Genomic DNA, 25,100 nt, shown 5'->3' with positions numbered 1-25,100 from the left:
TAAAATATGAATAAATATAAAAGAGAAGTCAAAGGGACTCCTGTGTAGCTCAGACAGGTAACCATTTGCCTTCAGCTCAGGTCCTGATCCCAGAGTCCTGGGAGAGCCCACCTTGAGCTCCCTGTTCAGCAGGGAGTCTACTTCTCCCTCTCCTTCTGCCCACCACTCCCCCTGCTTATGCTCTCATTCTTTGTCAAATAAATAAAATCTTTTAAAAAAGAAAAACCAAAATACCCTTTAGTTGACCTAAAAGTGAATAAATATACCACCGTTTCCTCATTTTTAAAAGAACTGTTATTTATGCAAGATGGAAAATAACCACAGAAGGAAAATTGGAGATGCAAGAAAAAATGTTGAACAAAGAAAGTGGTAAGCATGTGCATAAACCTAAATATACACAGTCTGTGTAAATAAGAAAAATACCTAAACAAAGAAAAGATAGAATTAAAATATGGGACAATAATAAGTAAGGTGAGATAGATGGTGATTTGATTTAAAAAAAAAAAAATCCAGGTCCATGCGTTATATAGAAGGAAGTAGAGACAGTGATTACTACAGATTTTAAGGTAAATACATCTGCTAAAGTTTTATGGCAATTATTGCAAAGTAGAAGGGAGAAATAGGATTAAAAAATAAAAACAACTTAAAAAAACAAAAGGATGCAGAAAGAGTGATAAAATGAAGCATAGGAAAAATATACAAGGAAGAAAACAAGAAATAATATAGTAATGTATTAAAATTAACAGTAATCCTAATAAGCGTATTAACATTCCAGTTAAGGGTTTAAATAAATAAATAAATAAAATCCAGGATTATACAATTTACAAGAGTCACACATTAAAAATAAGGACATAGGAAAACGGATCGAGAAAGGGTAGAAAGTTAGGTACATAGTAGTCAAAGAAAGCTGCTGTATCTATATTAATATCAAACAGTATTCTTTATGGCATAAAACAGTACGTAGAATAAAAATGACCACAAAACAATGATAACTCTTTACGTAAGTTATTCTAAGCACTGATGCCTCTAATAACTTGCCATCAAAATATATAAAGCAAAATGATATATATAGGATATCAACAAATACATCATTTTAAGAAATATATATTATCCCAGATACACGTGAAACTTGAAACAAAACCTGAGTGTGTGGGGAAGTCATAAAGCAGTTACTTTTTGCAATCAAAATGCAATTAAGTTAAATTTTTTTTTAAATCAATAAACTCAAAGAATTTGCAGATTTAGAAATACAGGAGCATACTTAAAACACACCAGAAATCAATAAACTCTAAAAAGTTAAGGCATTAGAGAAAGAACAATAGACTAAATCTAAAAAAAAAAAAAAAAAAAAAAAGGAAATAGTAAAGATACAGTTAACAAATCTACAGGCTAATTTTCATATATTTACCGTATATATGTTTAATCTACAATTATAAATAAAGGATAGATTAATCCTTTTATTCCTTTTTCTTTCAAATACATACCCATAAATATTTGTAATTTTCCATTTTCAAATTTACACAAAAGATTCTGTCATATCTACCTTATTTTACTTAATTTTTTACATTAAGTGATATTTTTGAGACCTATTTGATGGATATAATGGAAATCTAGTTTATTCCTTTTAACTATTACACAGTAATGTATAGACTAAAGTTTATTCATTCACCCCCATTTTGTTATCAACTAACAATATTCCAAAGAACATCCTAGGATTTTCCTGTGTGTCTGTGTTAGAGAGACTCTGAAGTGAAATTATAAGCTTTATAGAGAAGGCACATACAAATTTCACTAAATGTTAACAAATTAACTACTTAAATAGAATTTATTAAGAAAATTTGAGAGGCGCTTGGGTGGCTCCGTGGGTTAAAGCCTCTGCCTTCGGCTCAGGTCGTGATCCCAGGGTCCTGGGATCGAGCCCCGCATCGGGCTCTCTGCTCAGTGGGGGCCCTGCTTCCCCCTCTCTCTCTCTGCCTGCCTCTCTGCCTACTTGTGTTCTCTGTCAAATAAATAAAATCTTAAAAAAAAAAAAGAAAAAAAAGAAAATTTGATAAAGTATCCTTCTTCACACACCAGAAACATTCCCTGGACTGCTTCTTAGTGTCCCCACAAAAAGAGGAGTTGAAAGGTATTCAAGGTTTTATGTTTTATTCAACTGGTATAATCACCTCCCTCATTCCTTGATCATGCCCCTTAAAAATATAAAACTTAGGACACCTGGGTGGCTGAGTCAGGTAAGGGTCCGGCTCTTGGTTTTACTTCAGGTCACAATCTCAGGCTCATGAGCTGAGCCCCACATCAGGCTCCACACCCAGTAGAGAGTCTCCTTGAGATTCTCTCTCTCCCTCTCCCTTTACCCCTTCCCCCACGCTTTCTCTCTCTCTCTCTCCAATAATGAATCCTTTAAATAAATAAATAAACAAATAATAAAACTTAAATGAGACAGGGGAGCCTGGGTGCTCAGTGGGGTAAGCCTCTGCCTTCGGCTCAGGTCATGATCCCAGGGTCCTGGGACCGAGCCCTGCATCGGACTCTCTGCTCGGCAGGGAGCCTGCTTCCCCCCTCTCTCTCTGCCTGCCTCTCTGCCCACTTGTGATCTCTGTCTGTTAAATAAGCAAAATATTTAAAAAAAAAAAAAAACAAACTTAAATGAGACAATATTATACAGTTCTGCCCCACTTTATTTGACTTCTAGAAACCTTCATTCCTCATTACACATGTTGTGTGAGTGTACATATGTGACTCATGTGTATGTGAGCAGTCTACTACATGCAGTTTCACAAATATGTTGATGTATATGAACTCACTGCCTCAGAACCTGCATTCTGTAAGTGCAAAGTGACAGAGATGGTGCTCAGATATCATTCATACTTGCAGACATTACAAAGCTTATTTCTACTTCGTCAAAAATTTTTAACATTGGCATTTCTTGTACAGAGAACAGGTGATAAGCTGACCATAAATTTTGTTTGACAAAGCAGGATATTCCTGAGAGTAAAAGGAACCTCAAGAATAAACCTGGACCTATCACTTGGCATCCTGTTTCAAACAGACGCGCTGCTGGTTGCAGTGGGAAAATAGATCATGAATTGTCATGCAGTTGGTAGACTCTAATACCCAGCAGGTATGCCTGTCTTTTGCAGAGCTAGAGGAATTGTTGGCCCCCTTTCCATACATCATGATGGTTAAGAAAGTGACATTTGTCAAAATGAGCAAGAACCTGCTGCCATAGAAGGAGCCCTAAGCAATAATATGAAACAAATTGTTTCAGTTGGCTGAGAACCAGAGGGAAGAAAACGATCAGAAGAATGAAGTGTTCTTTTCTTAATTTCTCTTCCGTATTTTACAACACATTTCATACTGGCCAGCAGTTGTTTATGCAGAACTCAGGCTGTTTTCTTTTGTTCTGAAACCTTATGTAACTTATGGCATTTTAAGTGAGTTTTACCATGAAGTGCTTCCCACATGGCTACTCTGTACCTGATTTAATCCTTTATTAGAACTGCCTCTTAACACAACCTGCACTTTCCCCCTTTTCCTGGTAAACTATTTTTAGCAATAGAAAAAGTGAGCATGTATTGAAAATCACTGCCTTCTGGGGCATAGTTAAGTGCCTCTAAGAATTCTCAGGTGAAATTGCGATCCTAGTAGGCACAGATGGGTCCCCATTAATATCTTGGCATTTTATTTCAATTTTTTATTATCTTTCAATATGGCCCACAGCATGAATAGTTTACGTATTCCAGTTTATATTCTTTGAGAAAACTGAGATAACACTGACACTAATCAAAATAAACCATTTTCCTATATTGCGTGAGCAGTCTTCCTCTTGAAGCCAAAACAGAACCAGAACTTTCCGCAGGTAACTTACTTAAAATATCTTTACCAAAAAGGCAGTCAGATTTTAAATACAGGACTGAGGTTGAAAAATGCCAAATATTTTTCTTGTGAATACAGCACTGAGGCACCGATATGTTGAAATATACCGATACAACTTCCATGCCAAATCTCATCCTTGTATTGTTCACAAAGAGATTTAGTATTTTAGTACAAAGACTTTAAATATCAAGCCCAATTGAGTTCTGCTATCACACTTCTCTAGAGTTTCTAACTGCAGAATGAAGTTGTTCATCTAAAAAGCACAGTCTGTCCTAAGCAGATGCATGCCATTAAAAAAAAAAAATCACATGAATTTTCTTCTTTTAATTCTCTCACAGTATCATGCATGAATCCATGTTTACTATAGTCATCACCCAAACTAATAAAATGGGGGATTTTATCAGTTTAGTAGTCACAATGCTGTTCATTTTTTCGGTACCCGGTAGTGGCTAGTCTCCTGTTTTATTTGAACCACATGGTCTACTGACCAACTCTATGATCTTGAGAAAAATCACGAACTGCAATGAGTTATTCTCTCATCTTTGCTGCCAATTCATCTAGTTAGGAGGAAAAAAGAAGATGGTGTCTGTGAAATTCCTATAAAAACTGAAAGTGTGAGAAGAGAATAGATTTTTAGGCTTGAGAAGATAAAGTACTTGTGATTATTAATAGTGAAATCTTGTGATTTTGATCAAGAATGACTTGATTCAGTTGGAAGCCACCTTCTAGATCTTTATTCTCAGGTTGTATGCAATGCGAAAATGTCTCTGATAAAAACTGCTGCCTAACGTGTCACCTGGTTTGCTTCCAATGCACAGAACTAAGAGCTTTTCAACAAACGGATTATGCGCACCATCTGTCCATTCTGTGTTGCATAGTAAATTTTATACTAAAAATGTCTTTTTCTTCCCACACCAGAACACAAGAAATTTGCTATCTTTCTTAGTCTGATGTATGACTTAATTTAGTCTTTAATATAAGTTTTTGATGGCTAGCGTTGTGTAAAATGTAGTTTTACATAAACTATAACTTAAAAATCACAAAATCTGTCATTCCACTAATGAAGGATGGCAAGTATTTCTGAGGTAGATATTCAGCCTGGTTTTTGGATTTCTGTCTTTTTTGATTTGCAACTTCAACTGTGTGTAACACACACAACTGCAAACTCTGAATTTCATTAGATATCTTTTAAGTAAATATGATATGTGAACATATGCATATCTTATACCATTTTCTGCATAGAAAAGTTTCTCTAAACTTTTAAAGCTAACATGTTCCAGAAAGGTGTATTTTTGTATGTAGCCAGTTATAATTTGTTCAACATTTAAAAAAATGTGAATCTGAAAATAACTATGAAATAGTTAAGTCAAAAGAATTAGAAGGTGCTATTTTTATCCTAATCTAATATAAATATGTAAGGCCACAGAAAAGGGAGCCCAAGACTAGAATATAACAGATTTAGAGGCTATGAGTACACAGGACAATACAATGCATGAGAACACTTATTTGATATAAGCTCAAATTATTAAGCACCTACTATGTGCTGGTGGCCTCAAAGACTTCATTTAAATGGGAACTAGGTATTCTTCCAATGGAAAAAGCAGACATTGGAGAAGTTAGAGAACTTCTCATAATAATACTACCTGGATTTTTTAAAGGAATTTAAACATTTATTTTATTTACTTATTTTGCTTAGATAGAATAACATGCAAGCATTTAATAAATAAATTCTCAAGCATAGATAACATGATCCATGACCTCATATCATAATCAAATATGTTGGTATCAGCAAAGTGTACTGTATACAATAGGTCATCAATAAATGCTTACTGAATTAATTAAAAACTAATTTTTAATTAGTCAAATATTTATATATTTTACTTTATCAAGTTTTATTATGCATGAGTCGGAGAAGACTTCTATATTAAAAATGTGTTTCTCTTGCAGGGATTGATGTACAAATATTACATAATAAATCACATTTTAATACACTGGAGACTACAGTTACAGTTTTCCTTTAAACATCATTTTGACCTTAATAATATGGCTGAATATTTTATTCTGCAAGTTTAATACAATTTGTATTTATAATTGCCAAATCATGCCACTTCCTAGAATTATGACAAATAATTCATTACACATAAAGGCTTTACTTTAGAGAGAATAGATATTGTCTATCATCCTAATTTATGTCTCCCAAAGAGTGGTTCACTACCTCTAGGCAGATATAAAATAAAATTTAATCTTGATGAATTTAGATTCCTTGTTTGGCAAGAATTGTATTGCTACTAACTAATTAAAGTAGAAATTAGAGAATCTTGGATAAAAACTGCTTTCCAATTGAACAACTTAGCTTTGAAATTAGTCTAAAAACTACTTTCTGGGGTGACTGGGTGGCTCTGTGGGTTAAGTGGTCGACTCTTGTTTTTGTCTCAGGTCATCATCTCAGGGTCCTGGGATACAGCCCCAGTCAGGCTCCCTGCTCAGCAGGGAGTCTGCTTCATCATTCTCTCTCTCTCTCCCTCTCCTTCTGCCCCTCCCCCACTTGTGCACACGCACACACACAGGCACACGCTCTCTAAAATAAATAAATAAATCTTTTAAAAAATTTTTTAAAAAATAAATCTACTTTCTGAGAAGATAGGTGATATAACACTACCAAGTCACTGAGCTACAGCACCAAAAGGGAGACTATTAGAAGTAATACTGCATTCTTAAAGTCTCAGGTGAGAAACAATGTCCACACATATGCCACCTTGAGATTCCTTTCAGAATTTTCTATACCTTTGCTTTTAATTATCCTAAATTTGTTTCTCTCCAGTTGTAAGTTCCCCTTGCTCTACTCTTTTTTTAGTCTTTGGTGGGGGCGGGGGGGGCAGAGGGTTAGAGGAAGAAGCAGACTCCCCACTGAGCTATGAACTGACAGTGGGAAGATACTTCAGCATTTCCTTTCAGCATCTTGATAGGATAAAGTTAATCATGAATATGAAAATGTGCTTTTGTAATTTTTTTTTTTCATTTTCTGGTGAACGTACACTCAAGGTGAGCATCTGGTCAACACAGTAAATCAGTTCAGTGATATGTTTAGGAATAGTAGCAAGGCATTTGCAATTTATAGCATATGGCTTTCAGCCTAGTAGAGCCAACGCACTCTGTGTTCAACGAGCCTGGGGAAATCAGGTTGTTGAGAAGGCATGAATGCTAACTTAATGCCTCTGGGACAGTGACAAGAAGTTTGCAGCAATGTTAAGGGAAGTCCTACCTGGAGCTGAGCTGGTAAACGTCCTGCATCAGTGGAGGAGGAATTGTTCTTTTTGAGCCTGTGCTCTGATTCCTGGACAAGGGGGCAGGCAGAGCTACTACTGTTACATTTAAAGAGCGTGCAGTAACATATGTCTTGCCAATTTCTTTCTCAGCCAATTTAGTCCTCATCACATTATAAAATCCAACTCCCTTTCTACTGCCTTCCTATTTGACCTCACTTTGAACCTCTCACCTTTGGACTTACTCAGTTCCAGGCATGGTAGATTTCTAAGTTGATATTTTATTAATTTTTAAAGATATTTCTGTAGAATTTTTTTTCAAATGTACAGGTGTCTACATGTGTCCAACTCAACTCAACTCTCAATGCAGTTCTTGAATATCAACAAATAAGGATAATACATATAAAAGACATACGAGAAATTAGTAATTACTGACCAGCAAAAGAAGGCAAAAACTAAAGAGCTTCTTTTCAGCAATTCAGTGCACCAATTTTCAATAAAGAAGTCAAGCAAGAAACCAATTATCACATTGAAAAGTGACTATAAGGCAGAATCAAAGATTAAAATGTTGGAAATATTTTTTTTCTTTTGTTGCCATCATTTAAGAAAACATTCATCAACTTCTCAGAACACAAAAGCTTCAGCAACCAGTGTTCTTACACACTTTCATTTTCCAAAACAGTATATATACATGTATATGTATATATATATACACACATATATACATAGTAGAATATATAAAAAACACCATCCATAAATGGATATCAAAAAAACATGAAATTAGATTATATCTTTTATGCCTAGGATTTCCTAGACATGCTTTTCTGAAGGAAGCAGAAATCACTACTCTCTTGATGTTCTGAATTGTCTTTGCTATTCAGAAAATTTAGAAAAACGTAAGACAACTTTATGTTAGACATAGTAAAGGGATGTTTTCAGGGCAGTAACAAATCTGTGATTAGCATCTGGGTAAGAAGCAAATGCCTTCTGTTAAGTGAAAAGAAAATAGTAAACCATAACATTATAGGGAACTGGGAACCAAGTATTAAACTTACTGAATTAAATTGTTCTTCTTTCCAAGAGCTAACAGAAATATCATTTTTTAAAAGATTTATTTATTTATTTGAGATAAAAAGAGAGAGCATGAGAGGGGGGAGGTCAAAGGGAGAAGCAGACTCCCCGCTGAGCAGGGTATCAGATGTGGGACTGGAGCCCCATGTAGAAGTTGAGCCCCAGACTCCAGGATCATGACCTGAGCCTAAGGCAGTCACTTAACCAACTGAGCCACCCAAACACCCTAACAGAAATATAATACTGTGCCCTACCCCCCTAAAATCAAGAATAAAAGACAAAAAGAGCATACAACAAAACATCTTAGGCTTGACATGGAAGAAAACAAGTTTGGTAGCCTCCTGAACTACATGTATCAGGAAATATTTTATTTTATATACTAACAAGTAATAACACTGAAAGAAAATTTAATATCTTACCATAAGAATCCAAAGTTATTTGAGGTATATTAAATTTATAAACCAGAAATTTATAATTATAATAAATGCCTAAAAATTTTATGTACAGGTTATTTTGGGGGATTTGATACCCCAAATTCCTGTTGTATTTGACCTTACAGAATTTGAATTTGCAAGGTATTTCACAAGGATCTGACTATTTTTTTCACACTAAGCATGACATTGTTGTTGCTGTGAGTAGGTGTCATTGGCACTGTTAGTACTAAACCTTTGAAGTTTACCCCAAGCTGTACATGAGAAATAAAGTCATCTCACCCACACAGCTGTGCTTTCCTATAAAAGTAAATTGTTAAAAAGAAAAGCATGGATTTGATCAGAATGAACAGAAATTAGTAACAACCAGAAATGTAATTAGCAGCAATTTTAAAAGCTGTTGACACATTACATTATTTTTTAAATTTCCTTGATTGTATTACTGTGACTTTTTAAGGCATTCTGCAAATTAAAATGACTATCAAGAAGGACAATTGCACAGATTTTTTTGAAAGAAAATTTTTTTTTGGAAATTTTTATTTTATAGGATTATAGGATTATCCACATTTATTTTAACATCACTTTTTCTTCTAAGATTATTTTAAATTTTTTCAAAGTGAACATTTTCATTTTTACTCGCAGGATATCCTCATTTCTGTATGATGCCATACTTTTCTTAATTTCCTCTACTATTATTGAAATATAATTGGCATAGAACATTGTGTAAGCTGTTGATCTGATATATCTGTGCATTGCAAAATATCACCATCATAACAATAGCTAGAATCACCATCATGACATATTATCATCATTCCTTTTTTGTGGTATAAACATTTAAGATCTATTTTTTAAATAAAGCTGCATATTTCATTTTAATTTTGTAACATTTAATAATTCTTGATCAATCTTTGGACTTACTGAGATCCTAACTGAGAACAATTGTTCTATGAATCCATTTTGTAGTGTCTTCACTATAAGCTCTTTTCTTTTTTTTTTTTTTAAAGATTTTTATTTATTTATTTGAGAGCGAGACAGTGAGAGAGAGCATGAGGGAGGAGAAGGTCAGAGGGAGAAGCAGACTCCCCATGGAGCTGGGAGCCCAATGTGGGACTCGATCCCAGGACCCCGGGATCATGACCTGAGCCGAAGGCAGTCGTCCAACCAACTGAGCCACCCAGGCGTCCCACTATAAGCTCTTTTCAATGAAAGGAAATTAACTCTTGTTTCAACATTTACATGTTCTCTCTACTATAGTGAACAAACTGATGGTTGCCAGTGGGGAGGTTGGTGGAGGGGGTGGTTAAATAGGTGATGGGGATTAAGGAGCCCACTTTTCATAACGAGCACCAGGTATTGTATACAAGTGTTGAACCATTATATTGTATACCTAAAGCTAATACTACAGTGTATGTTAACTAACATGAATTTAAATAAATACTTGGAAGGAAAAAACAAATGAGTGAGTGAGTGAATGAATGAATGAATGAATGAAGTGGAAAAGGGCCAAAGAATACCACTTTCTGTATATTATATATATTAATATTATAATATATATATAACAAGATATATAATTGAATTAAGATTACAAAGAACTAGTCTTTTTTTCTACTAGCCCTGCTTCCCAAAAATGATGGAAGGTATTTTTCACAGGAGATGATTCTCTATGATCTTTTCATCTACAACCCCCTCATTTATTACTTGTGACATTTCCACATGTGACGTTGCTTTTTTCCAACTATGGTGACACAGCATAACTCAAATCACTTCTCTTGAAGCCTTATGTATATTCTCATGAGGTGAAAAAATTAGCCTAGGAGTTAAATATAGCTATTGTCTTTTTTATGCAAGTGTGTTAAAGGAATGAGAAACCATCTTTCATTTCAAAGAGTTGCTATAAAATGAGCAAATCATATGAATATTTTTCATCTGTTGCTAGTTAACTTCTCTGTACTGTCCCAAAAAGAGGGGAATGCATGTATGCTTGCTTTCATTCACTTCTAAGGAGTAAAATGTCAACTCTAAGTTTAGGGGAGACATAAAAACCTGAAATACCTTCATTTCTACAGATTTGACCACTTGAAGTTTCATCAATTATCATGAAGGTAAATCTCATAGGTTCCAATATTACCATATGTATGGAAGCTACTCCTGAAACATGTATCCTCTTAACCAGTGAATCACTGAGAGCAGATTTCTGAATTTGTAGCCTATTTCCAATTGATCCTGCCAGGCATTGCCTAAAGTCTTCCTCTGCTTTCTGAAATCTGCCTTTCTTGATCATCCCTCAAAGCAAGAGAATGTCCATTTGACTCAAATCCACCAAGGATTTCTTGATCAAATCTCACTGTCCTTGTGTTCTTAAAATAATAACTGTAAATATTCTTGGGAATTTTGGATGTGTCAGAGATATACTTTTACATATTGTTTAACTCCATATGTCTTAAACATTTTTAAAATTTCTTTTGTCTTCAAAACAATCCAGAGGAAGAAAATGAGGCTCAGAGACTAATTACCTTGCCCAAATCATATAATTAGAAAGTAGAGGATGTCTGATTTGCACCCAGAACACTTATCTTCAGAACCTACTTGATTGATCATTATACTCTGCCACCTCCAAGGAGCCCTATGACTGCATAATATCTGCCAGCATATTGACTTTCACCACTGAGATGTCATAAAAGGATAGAGAAATATAGTCAATGCTGAAAGAGAAACTGTTCTAAGACAATTCCAATTAAAGTCTGGGTCAGAAGAAAACATACAAAATATCCAATAATTTAACAAATGGAGAAGCTGAGGTAAGAGAAAATAAATCCCTTGCCTTATTGAACATTGTAATGTATCTTAGAGTCAAACTGTGTTTTTTTCTACCCCAAGGCTCAGTCCTCTATCTTCTGCTAATATATCTAGTATGCTAATAAGATAATCTCTTGTCTCAAAAGTAGAACATTTTAAGGATAAAAGCTGTGCCTTAATCTTTTAATCCTCACCCTTCAGTTTATTGTTGGACTCATTTGGTGATGACTGGCTGAAATCTGAGCTGAATTAAAGACATTATTTGTATTGTTCCTTCATTCTTCTAAGCAGTGGTATGTTTTGACTTAGTTTCAACAGTGATGAGGTGAACATTATTCTAATGATATTCACTTCAGTAACTCAACTCTCCTCCCAAGTGACCAATATATGAAACAGCATTAAGTACCACCTGTTCAAGTCATTTGTCTGTTATATATTGATCCCTTGTACCCTGTGTTTCCAAGGTCTCATGCCATTTGAACTGAAATGATAATATATAATTCCATAAATTCACAAGAATCTAAACAAAGGTAGGAAAAAAAATCTGTAAACATATGTTTAGATTATAGTTATCGAGAATCAGAATTTTATACCTCATTCCATTTGAAATCCATGAAGCAGTGTTTATTTTTATTATATTGTATACAATATTATTTTACTATTAAAAAACATACATTACAACCCCATTACTCATGTGAATTTTCTTCCATCCCCTTAGAAAATTGTGATCTGCCAATAATTTAGGCATTAAGGGATAATTTAGGGATTAAGAGAATCCCTCTAACAACTGTTTCATAGTTAGGTACTGTTTTAATGTGCAGTTATTGTGATAACAGTTGGAATATAAGTGGTCAGGAATGTGGCTTCTATAAGCAATATGTATTTCTAAGAAGATGACCTTTAAGGCAGAGGTGATTTTTAAGAGAGAGAAAATAACCCAAGTAATTATACATTTAATTATGTTATATTTGAAACATATTTGGAAAGTAAAAGTAGGTATTTTAAAACAATGTTAATGTCTACCAGCATGCCCTACTCCATGTGTACAAATTAGAAAAATAAATAAATAAATAAATAAATTATAGTAGCTATTATAAAGGTGACACAGGTTTAAAGATGTATGAGAGAAGGGGTGCTTGGGTGGCTCAGTGGGTTAATCCTCTGCCTTCAGTTCAGGTCATGGTCTCAGGGTCCTGGATCAAGCCCCGCATTGGGCTCTCTGCTCAGCAGGAAGCCTGCTTCCCCCCTCTCTCTGCCTGTCTCTCTGCCCACTTGTGATCTCTCTCTCTGTCAAATAAATAAATAAAATCTTTAAAAAAAAAAAAAAGATGTATGAGAGAAAATATAAACTGAAATAATTAGTAAAGACTGTATAGGGAGAATAAGTATTAAAGAGTAAAAGTATTTACTTTATATTTAAAGGTATCATTATACATTGAAGAACCCCACATGCTATCACAAGAACCAGAGGTGTCAGAAGCTAGGTAAAAAATTCACAAATGAAACAAGCTATACAATATTGCTAATTTTACATTCAAACTGTACCAACACATACTGAGGATATCACTAAAGGAATTATGCAACAAAAATACTAACAAACATACTAAAAGCTAGCTGTAGTGGATATATACATTCCCAATATTATTTGGAGCAAATACTTAAACTGATCAGGCCTAATTATATGATACTCTACATTAAAGCTCTAGGTAGGTAAGTTATAGACAAATGGCAAACAAACAAATGACTTATTAGATCATAATTAATTTAGTAGTTTCACATATCTTTTAAATGAAATCTGAAGAGAGTGTTATTCAAGAAATGGTCATGTAAAAGATGCAGAATTGGCTTAACAATACAAAGAAATCAGGCAAATCACTACAAGAAATTGGGCATGGACCATGTGATATATACAGTTATGATGATCATATATGTAGAAGAAGAGAATATTCTGTACTTTGTGATGGAAAGGTAAAACATTAAGAAATTTTTTACGGTGCATAATGTTAGACAATGGGTAAAGTTACAATCAAATGATTCTAAATGTTTAAAATATTACATGTTATGTTAAAGATCTCGAAGGCCCTAAATCAGTGGATTTACGAAGCTACAACTTAGCCACAAAAATCTATTTAAAAAAAATATTTGTAAAAGTCTTCAGAGTGCTGACATTCTTGAAATTATAAGAATGAAATAAGGTACAGTCAAAAGTGGACTTTGAGTAAATGGAACAAAAGGTCCAGCTCAGAGAAAAATTGTTCTGATAACACTTCAGATTAATCTTGGTGTGGACCCCTCCTGTTAACTGGGTCAGCTTTATGAGCAAGCAACTTACGCAGACACAGAAAGCCCAGGGCTTAGAAAGGTCCTGCATTTGGTTTCATTTTCTGCTATCAGTGTCTTGATATTCTTAAAATTTTTATGCAACCCTTTGCATATATCCATATATCCATGTAACTGGTCCAGTGCATTGAGATCATTATAATTAAAGAGCAGTATGTAAATGAAGTAAATAGTACTGGTGAACAATATACTCTCTCTAATGTTACCTTGGTAGAGGGTTAGAGTTTGGGAGCAATCTGAGAAGGAAAATGAGAAAGTGGAAGGAAGGAGTCAACTGGTAAATCCATGGACCACATGGAGTTTATGTGTTTCTGGACATTATGGCAGCCTCTTATTTCTTCTCATTGCCACAATGTGGACAGTAAAATAAGCCAAGAGTTTATGAATCTACATTTCCACACATGTCTGGACTACTACCATTGCTTAATGACAAGAAACCCTACAGGAAGCAAAGTAGTATAGTTCAGAGAGGACTCTGACGGAGAATTTTGAAAGTTAGAAAGGAACCTAGCAAAGGGACTAGTGCTCTGAATTCATCACTTGCCATCATGAATCTTTTCTTTCATAACCATAGTGACAAGACAAAGAACAAGAAAATGGATGCATATTTCATTTTGTGAATTGGTTTAAAGCATAAATTCCTACTTCAACCTCCCATAGTGATATTAGAGCCCTGTGTTATTCCTCAAACTCAAAAAAATTTAATTACTTATTTCCATTTTAGCAACAGATGACAAAAAAGCTAATCTACTTTACAATATTTTATGAGGGAAATTTACTTAAATTGTTACATATTTACTTAAATAGTTACATAAAATAGATAGAATTAAATTGAGCAGTAAGACACCCCATTTCAATCCAGCCTGAAGTAAAAAATGAGCTATCTTCAGTCAACGATTTTATTTCAATTTAAATTCAATTTAATTAACAACATAGTATATTAATAGTTTCAGGGGTTGAATTCAGTGATTCATCAATTGCATACAATACCCAATGATAATTACACCAAGTGCACTCCTGAATACCCATCCCCCAATTACCCGATCCTCCTACCTAGTCAACAACTCTTTATAAACATCATTCACAAAAGTTTGGTCATTTCCAGAGTTTTCCCATATTGTTCCAGAGACAGAGCCCAACAAATAAAGAAAAGTAAAAAAATATGGTGACCCAGGTCAAACTCTTTCCTCCTCCAAGTCTAACCTCTATAATCCTATTAACTCTTAAATGAAGTTTTAGGAACTTATATGACAGAGAGACCAAATTATTAGAAACACACTTTATAAGATTGTTTAATTTTTTTATGGATTTCAACAATGATTTTTAGAAAAATTAGCTATTTTGGAAATTTCTGTAGCACAATTATTCTTTTATCTTGAAAAATCAATTATTTATTTCAAGAAGGAAAAGAAAGACATACCAACTAAATGATAATTACCTGTGATCAGTAGCATCATGGCAGAAATACTACTAAAGCAACTATTCACATGCCAAATCCTCACCAGTATCAGAATGAATATTAAATGCCTTAGCACACACTCCAACAACTTCTCATCAGTTCATCCACTCCTTCATTCACAGCCCCTCTGATATTTCTGTGAATTTCACAGGTTATATTCATATTTCATTTTGGTATTGACATTATTCATAATGTTAACACAGCTCAAGCAAAGCTGGAGTGGGAGCAGAGACTTATGAGAAATCTTTCCTGGAAATATTCAGAAAATACACTTCAACTTCATCTGTGAAAACCTACAACCCATGGGGAGTTATTGTTTCATATCTATTTTATATTTGCTGTAGATTATAAAACCGTTTAATAGCCAATGGGAATTATTATCATACTAGCTATTATAAGCTGTATTTAAGATCACTTTATCAAGTTAAGCAATTTCTGGAAATGTCCCTGATATACAGTGATCCCTTCAAAGTATTATATAATGCAATAGTTCACAGTAAAATTAAAAGCAACAAAGAACCTCATTAAAATTAACAAATACATTAGATGTTAAAAAATTAAAAATAAGGTTGATTTATAATATACAAAAAGAGATAACAGTCCTACAGATTCAATAAAAGTATCCAACATGAGAATTCAAAATTATGTTAATTAATAGAAGTAGTTTTTATAATATTTTAAGTTAAAAATATACCTGGGCTAACAAATTAAGTCTTGATATACCATACAAAATACTTTTTCTGACCACAATAGGATGAAGTCAGAAATCAACAGCAGAGGGAAACTAGAAAATTCACAATACTGTGAAAATTAAACAAGACACTCTAAAACAACCAATGGATCAAACAAGAAATTACAAGGGAAGTTAGAAACTACTTAGAGATTAATGAAAATAAAAAGACAACATTCTGAAACTTACAGGGCACAATGAAAACAGTCCGAAAAGGGAAAACTTATATCTTAAAAGAAGAAAACCCAAAGCTAGCCAAAGGGAGGAAATGACAAAGATTAAAGAAGAGATAAATGAATAGAATATAGAAAAACATTAGAGAAAAATCAACAAATCTGTAAATTAGTTCTTTAAAAAGATCAACAAAATTGACAAACCTTTAGTTAAATTGACTAAAAAGAAAAAAAGAGAAGACTCATCTTACTTAAATAGAAATGTAGAGACACTGCTGCCCATTCTACAGAAATGAAAGATTATAAGAGAATAACATGAATAATTGCATGGTAACAAATTGGATAATGTAGATGAAATGAACAAATTTCAAGTAAACAAACAAAACTTACCAAGACTAAATCATGAAGAAATAGAAAATCTGAATAAGCAGATAACTAGTAATGAGAATAAATGAGTAGCCCTGGACTGTGATAATTTCACTGCTAAGTTCTACCATACATTAAAAAAAGAACTAAGGGGCGCCTGGGTGGCTCAGTGGGTTAAGCCGCTGCCTTCGGCTCAGGTCATGATCTCAGGGTCCTGGGATCGAGGCCCGCATCGGGCTCTCTGCTCAGCAGGGAGCCTGCTTCCCTCTCTCTCTCTCTCTCTGCCTGCCTCTCCGTCTACTTGTGATCTCTCTCTGTCAAATAAATAAATAAAATCTTTGAAAAAAAAAAAATAAAAAAAGAACTAAGATTGATGCTTATTTAAATAGACCATTATTATCTTGATGCTTCAAGAGTTTATTATGTTTGTAAAATACACCAATAGAGTATCGAAAATATGCCACTAATTAAGCTGAAATCATTATAGACAACCAAATTCTTCTTCTTCTTTTTTTTTTTTTTTTTTAGAAAGGCAGTACCTTACAATGGTCGTAGACTCTGCAGTCAAGCTGCCTGGGTTGGAATTTCAGATCTTCTATCGGTTGCAAAGTGGAAAATTGGCCACTTAGGTTCTGTCTCATAAATTTCTTGTCTAATTAAGCTAAAATGTATGTACAATACAGATGTACACAAACACAAATACAATTTATACCAAATAGCATGCAGAAAAATATTAGCTATCTTTTAACTATTACTTTTATTACCCTAATGATCTATATTAAATAAGATGAATCGTGTTTCTCCTTAGATAAATGATTATAATATAAAAAATGTGTAGCCTACAAATTTATTTTTAAATATTTACACTTCTCTCATAGTACCAAATATTCACATGCTCTCAGCTCTTTCTATCTAACCTTAAATATTACTGTATCTTGAAATCCTAGTATTTGTTATTACTATTTTTCCAATTATGGTTCTGAAAATTCACATAAAGAAGAAATATAACTCTGGATATCTTGCAATTAATTAAAAAAAAACAACAGAAATCACCATGATGGACATTTCACTTTATCATACTGATTATTACAAAAATTAGATTCAAAGAAAAACCAACTCAGTAATTACTTTGATATATCCTTTCAAGCAATGAGTTTTTAAATAGTACATACAGGGATGCCTGGGTGGCTCAGTTGGTTAAACGTCTGACTTCGGCTCAGGTCATGATCCCAGTGTTCTGGAATCAAGCCCCACATTGGGCTCCCTACTCAGTGGGGAGCCTGTTTCTCTCTCTGCCTCTGCCTGCCTCTCTGCCTGCTTGTGCTCTCTCTCTCCTTCTCTGACAAATAAATTTAAAAAAAAAAAATCTTTAAAAATAAATAAATAAATAAATAAATAATAGTACATACATGGCCATTTAACAATGTACTCTGTTCTGATCTGATCCATATACCCTGGAAGAATACATTGTATCTATTCAACATGAAATTTTTGCAGTGACTTTTATTAAAATGTGAGAGGTTTATTTTTTTAATTTTTTGGTGGGGGAAAACAATATATATGATGAATTCATTTCATAATGGTATGAAAAGGTTTGGATTACTGAAAAAATAGTTCATAACAAATTTGCTAAGAAATTATTTAAAAAATTAAATATATGCATATTTTGTGCCTTATACCAAAGTATTTTCCAAATTGACTAAAGACTCAAAGGTAGAAAAAAATTAACCCAATACAAACACTCAAAATAAGTGTAAAGTATCTATTTCTATAATTTGGGAATGGAAACAATTTTTTTCAGTTTTATTAGGAAATAACTGGGGCACATGGGTGGCTCAGTCAATTAAGCGTCTGACTCTTGACTTAAGCTCAGGTCATGATCTCAGGGTCATGGGATCAAGCCTCATGACCAGCTCCATGCTCAGTGAAGAGTCTGCTTCTCTCTCTCTCCTTTTCCCTCTGCTCTTCCCCCTGCTAGCTCTCTCTCTCTCTCTCAAATAAATAAATCTTTAAAAAAGAAATAATTGGCATACATCACTATATAAGTTTAAGGCATACAGCATAATTGTTTCATTTACACATATCGTAAAATGACTACACAGTAAGTTCAGATAACATCCATTTTCTCACATAGTTACAGTAAGGATAAAGTTAAAGAAAAAAACGACTCTCTGTTAGGAGAACTCCTAGGATTTGCTCTCAGTAACATTCCTGTATACGATACAGCACTGTTACAGTCATCATGCTGTACATAACATCCCCAGTAGTTTTTCATAACAGGAAGTTTTTACCTTTTGACCACCTTCTTCCAATTTCCCTTTCCCCATCCTCTGTCTCTGATAATGACAAGTCTGAACTTTTCTATGAATTTTTTGGGGTTTTTTTTCCTGGTTTTTTTTTTTTTTATTGCTTTAGATTCCACATGTAAGTAAAATCATATAGTACTTATTTGTCTGACTTTATTATTATTATATATATATAATATATATATTATATATATATTATTTCGCCTATATAATGCCTCCTACATCCATCCATGTTCTTGCAAGTAGTAGGATTTCCTTATTTTTTGTGGCTGAATACCATATACCACAACTTCTTTATCCATTCATCCGTCAATGAACACTTTGGTATTTTCTATATCTTGGCTATTATAAATAATGCTGCCATGTAGGTGGGGTGTAGATATTTTTTTCAAGTTAGTGTTTCTGTTTTCTTTGGATACAGTCCCAGAAGTGGAATTGCTGGATCATACAGTAGGTTTTTCATTTTTTAAGGATCCTCTATACTGTTTTCCAGAGTAGTTTTACCAATTTACAGTCCCAACAGTACACAAGGATTCTCTTTTCTCCATATCCACACCAGCATTTCTTGTCTTTGTGATGATGGCCATTGTAACAAGCATGTGATACCTTCTTGTGGCTTCCATTTCTATTTCACTAATGACTAGTGATGTTCAGCACCTTTTCACCTACCTGTGGGCCTTCCATATATTTTCTTTAGAGAAATGTCTGTTCAGATCCTTTGTCTATTTTTAATTGGATTGTTATTTTGCTATTGAGTTGAATAAGTCCTTTATATATTTTGGATATCAATTTGTACTACGTATACAGTTTGTAAATATTTTTCCTATTCCATAGTTGTTGTTTTGTTTTTTTTTTTTCATTTTGTTGGTGGTTTCTTTTGCTAGCAGAAGCTGTTTAGTTTAATGTATTCTCAGTTGTTTATTTTTTATTTTATTGCTTATGCTCTAGGTTGTCATAGCCAAAAAAATTGTGACCCATCTCAAGGAGCTTTATTTGTAAGTTTTCCTCTAAAAGTTTCATGGTTCCAGGTCTTACATTTAAGCCTTTAGTCCATTTTAAGCTCATTTTTATGAGTGGTGTATGGGTCCAGCCTCATTCTTTTACATATGAATATCCAAATGTCCTCAGAACCATTTATTGAAGAGATGGTTTCTACACCTAGTATTCTTGGATCCCTTGCCAAACATTAGTTAACCTTACATGCCTGGGTTTATTTCCAGGCTTTTAATTCTCTTTTATTGGTCTATTTGTCTGTTGTATGCTAGTACCTACTGTTTTGATGACTACAGCTTTATAGCATAGCTTGAAATTAAGAAATGTGTATCTCCTACTTTGTTCTTCTTTCTCAGAATTATATTTGAGGGCTTTGTGTTTCCATATAAATTTTAGGAGTCTTTTTCTTACTTCTATACAAAATGCCATTGAAATTTGGTAAGAATTATAAAGAATCTACAGGTTACTTTTGGCAGTATTGATATTTTAATATTAATATTAATTCTTCCCACCCATGAACATGGAATATCTCTCCATTTGTCTTCAATTTCTTTCATCAATGCTTTATACTTCTCAGAATAAAGAGTTTTTACTTCCTTAGTTTATTTCTAAGTGTTTTATTATTTTAAATGCTATTGAATGGGATCAACTTATTTCTTATTCAGAAAATTCATTAATAATACATAGATACTACTGATTCTTTTCATTAATTTTGTATCCTGCTACTTTACCGATTTCACTGATTAAATCTAAGAATTATGGTTGAGTCTCTCAGGTTTTCTATGTATAAAATTATGTCACCCGCAAAAGACACATTTACCTCTTCCTTTCCAATTGTGATAACTTTTATTTTTTTATCTTGCCTGATTGCTCTAGCTAGAACTGCCAATATTAGGCTGCATAGGAGTGGTGAGAATGTCTTATTTCTGACCTTAGCGGAAAAGCTTTCAATTTCTTACCATTGAGTATGATGTTAGTTGTGGGTTTGTCATATATGGCCTTTGCTATGTGGAGAGATGTTCATACTAGACCTAATTTCTTAAGAGTTTTTATCATGAATGGATGTTGAATTTTGTCAAATGTGTTCTGGTGTCCACTGAGATGATCATATGAGTTTTTTTTCATTCTGTTTATTTGATATATCACATTAATTGACTTGCATATGCTGAACCATCTCTTCATCCCAAGGATAAATCCCACTTGATCATGGTGTATGAATTTGATTTGCTAGCATTTTAAGAAATTTGTCATCTATATTCAAAGGGATGTTGGCTTGTAGCTTTTCTTCTGTAATAGTATCCTTCTCTGGTTTTGGTATCTGGATAATATTGGCCTCATAAAATAAGTTTGGGAGTGTTCCCTCCTCTTTGATTTTTTGGAAGGATCTGAAAAGAATTGGTGTTAATTCTTGAAATGTTTGGTAAAAATTCACCAGTGAAGCCATCTGGTCCTGGGATTTTCTTTGTTGGGAGATTTTGGGTTACTGCTTCAATCTCCATACTAGTAGTCTATTCTGATTTTCTATTTCTTCCTGATTCAGTCTTAGTAAGTTGTAAGTTTCTAAGAATTTTTCCATTGCTTTAGTTGTCCTGGGGGTTGGTTTATAGTTGCCCACCGTAGCCTCTTATGATTCTTTGAATTTCTATGGTATCGTTATAATGTCTCCTTTTTCAATTATAATTTTATTTATTTGGGTTCTTATTGTTCTAGCTAAGAATTTGCCAATTTTCCTTATCTTTTCAAAGAAACAACTGTTAGTTTGGTTAATCTTTTCTGTTATTTTTCTATACACTGTTTCATTTATTTCTAATCTAATCTTATTATTTCCTTTTTCCTGTTAACTTTGGGTTAAGTTTGTTCTTCCTATTCTAGCTCTTGAAGGTGTAAAGTCAGATTGTTAATGGAATCTTTCTTGCTTCTTAATGTAAAGATTTTATTGCTTTGAACGTCCTTCTTAAAACTGCTTTTGCTGCAATCTACAAGTTCTTGCATGTTTCCATTTTCATTTATCTCAAGAAACTTGTACTTCCCCTTTACTTTCTTATTGGATCTATTGATTGCTCAGAAGAGTGTTGTTTAATTTCCAAGTGTTTATAAATTTTCTACTTTTCCTATTGTGATTTTTTAGTTTTTTGCTACTGTGATCAGAGAAGATATTTGGTATGATTTCAATCTTCTTAAATTTGTGACTTGTTTTGTGGTCCATCCTAGAAAATGTTGCATGTGTGCTTGAGGGTAATGTGTATTCTGTTGGATAAAATGTTCTGAATATGTCTATTAAGACCATTTGAGTGACAGTGTTTTTCAAAGATGCTGTTTCCTTATTGATTCTCTGGATGATCTATCCATTGTTGAAAATAGAGTATTAAAAGTCTCCACCTGTCATTGCATTACTGTTTATTTCTTCATTAGGCTCTGTTAGTTTTTGCTTGATATATTAAGGTGTTCCAATGTTGGGCACATTAATATTTACCATGTTGTATCTTCCTGATATGACCTCTACATCGTTATATGATGACCTGCTTGTCTCTTACCATTCTTAAAGTCTTTTTTGGTGTGGTATAAGTATAGCTCCCCCTTTTTTTTGCTTGAAATGTGTTTTTCCATCCCTTCACTTTCAATTTCTGTGTCTTTTTTAAAAAATTTTTTTACTTTTTTATAAAACATATAATGTATATTTAGCCCCAGGGGTACAGGTCTGTGAATCACCAGGTTTGCACACTTCATAGCACTCACCATAGCACATACCCTCCCCAATGTCCATAACCCCACCACCCTCTCCCTACCCCCTCCCTCCGACCCCCCTCAGTTTGTTTTATGACATTAAGAGTCTCTTATGGTTTGTCTCCCTCGTGATCCCATCGTGTTTCATTTATTCTTTTCCTACCCCTCAAACCCTCCATGTTGCATCTCCACTTCCTCATATCAGGGAGAGCATATGATAGTTGTCTTTCTCTGAACTCTGTGTGTCTTTAAGGGTAAAGTGAATCTCTGGTAGGCAACATATTGTTAGATTTATTTTTTTAATCAGTTCAGCCATTCTTTGTCTTTTGATTGGAGAATTTAGTACATTTATGTTTAAAGTAATTACTGATAAGTAAGGACTTAACTATTGCCATTTTGTTACTTGTTTTCTGGCTGTTTTGTTGATCCATTGTTCCTTGTTTCTTATCCTGCTGTCTTTGTGTGTGTGTGTGTGTATGTGTGTGTTTTGATATCTTTTGGTATCAATATGCTTTATTTTTTTTTCTAGGTTTTGTGTGTGTGTGTAATTACACAATCTTCCCTTGTGGTTACCATGAGGCTTACATAAAATGACTTAAACTTGTAACATCCTATTTTATTTTATTTATTTATTTATTTATTTAAAGATTTTATTTATTTATTTGACAGAGAGAGATCACAAGCAGGCAGAGAGGCAGGCAGAGAGGCAGGCAGAGAGAGAGGAGGAAGCAGGTTCCCTGCTGAGCAGAGAGCCAGATGCGGGGCTCAATCCCAGGACTCTGAGATCATGACCTGAGCCGAAGGCAGCGGCTTAACCCACTGAGCCACCCAGGCGCCCCAGTAACATCCTATTTTAAACTGATAACAACTTCAAAAGAATTCATAAACTTTACACTTTACTCTTCTCCCTCACATTTTAGATTATTGCTGTTACAGTTTATAAGGTTTTTTTAATATTTTGTAACTAATAACAGATTATTATAGTCATGGTTATTTTCACCATGTTCTTTTTTTTAAATTCTAGAGTTATGAGTGAAGTATGTACCGCAATCAACGTATTGCAGAATCTAACTACAACTATATACTTACCATAACCAGTGAGTTTTACAGTACCTTGTTTTCATGATATTAGCGTTCTTTTACTTCCACTCAAAGAACTCCCTTTACATTTCTTGTAAGGCAGGACTAGTGGTAATGAACTCTGTTAGCTTTTGTTTGTTTGGGAAAGTCTTTATTCCTCAGTTTCTGAAGGATAGCTTCTCTGTGCATAGAATTCTTAGGTAGCAGTTATTTTCTTTCACTATCTCTAATATACCTTCCCATTTTCTCTATTCCTAAAAAGTTTCTGTTGGAAAATTTGTCAATAGTCTCATGAGGGTTCCTCTGTAAGCAACTCCTCTCTTCTTACTGCTTTTAGAATTCTTTCCATTTCTGACTTTTCACAATTTAATTATAACATGCTTTCAGCCTATTTGGGATTCTTTGGGCCTTACAGATCTAGATGTCCAGTTTTCTTCCAAGAGATGGGAAGTTTTCAACCATGGTTGTTTTAAATATGCTTTCTGTTTCTTTCTTTTCCTCTTCTCTTTCTGGAATTCCCATAATGTAAATATTGTTTCTTTTAATTTTATCCTATAATTCCTGTAGGCTTTCTTTACTCTCTTTCATTCTTTCTCTTTCTGTTCCTCTGATTGAGTTCTATCTTCCTCGGCAAATGTTTCATCTTTCTGTTTGCTGATTCTTACTTCTGAATGATTGAGTCTATTTTGACACTCTCTACTGAATTCTTTAATTCAGTTATTATAGTTTCAACTCTAAGATTTCTGGTTCTGTTGTTTTGTTTTGTTTGAAGATTGTTATTTCCTTGAACTTTTCATTTTGTTCATGCGTTTTTTTCCTAATTTTGTTTTGTTGTGTTTTCTTGTAGTTCACTCAACTTTATCTTTTCTTTTTTTTTTTTCAGATTTTATTTATTTATTTGACAGAGAGACTGATAGTGAGAGAGGGAACACAGGCAAGGGGAGTGGGAGTGGGAGAAGCAGGCTTTCCGCTGAGCAGGGAGCCAGACCTTGGGATCATGACCTGAGCTGAAGGCAGATGCTTAACAACTGAGCCATCCAGGTCCCCTCACTCAACTTTTTCAAAAGGATTATTCTGAATTCTTCATCTGACAGTTCATAGATTCTCCATTTACTTAAAGTCAGTTTTTGGAGCTTTATTAATTTTCTTTAAAGGTGTCATATTTACCTGATTTTTTCTGATCCTTGACTCCTTACATTGGTGTCTGTGCATCTGAGTAATTGTGCCCCTCTCACAGAATTTACAGCTTTGCTTTACACAGTTTTTCTACCAGGCAGGTCAGTTTGGGTTTCTGAGTTTATCTGCTTATAATGTCCAAGGGCAGGTGGGACCTGCTATTATGGTCTCTTTTTGGGCAAGGCAATGTTTTGAACTCTGAGGATGGGCACGGGGGAGATGTGCCATTGGTTATCAGTTGCACAGTACTGCTGTCTTAGTTCTTTATTAAAGTGAGATTGTAGGACTGACTTCACACTTTCTTGGACTCTTG

Source organism: Lutra lutra, chromosome 1 (genome assembly GCF_902655055.1).
Source record: "Lutra lutra chromosome 1, mLutLut1.2, whole genome shotgun sequence".
Classification (NCBI taxonomy): domain Eukaryota; kingdom Metazoa; phylum Chordata; class Mammalia; order Carnivora; family Mustelidae; genus Lutra; species Lutra lutra.
The sequence above is the reverse complement of the archived record's forward strand: the minus strand, read 5'-3'. Positions refer to the sequence as shown.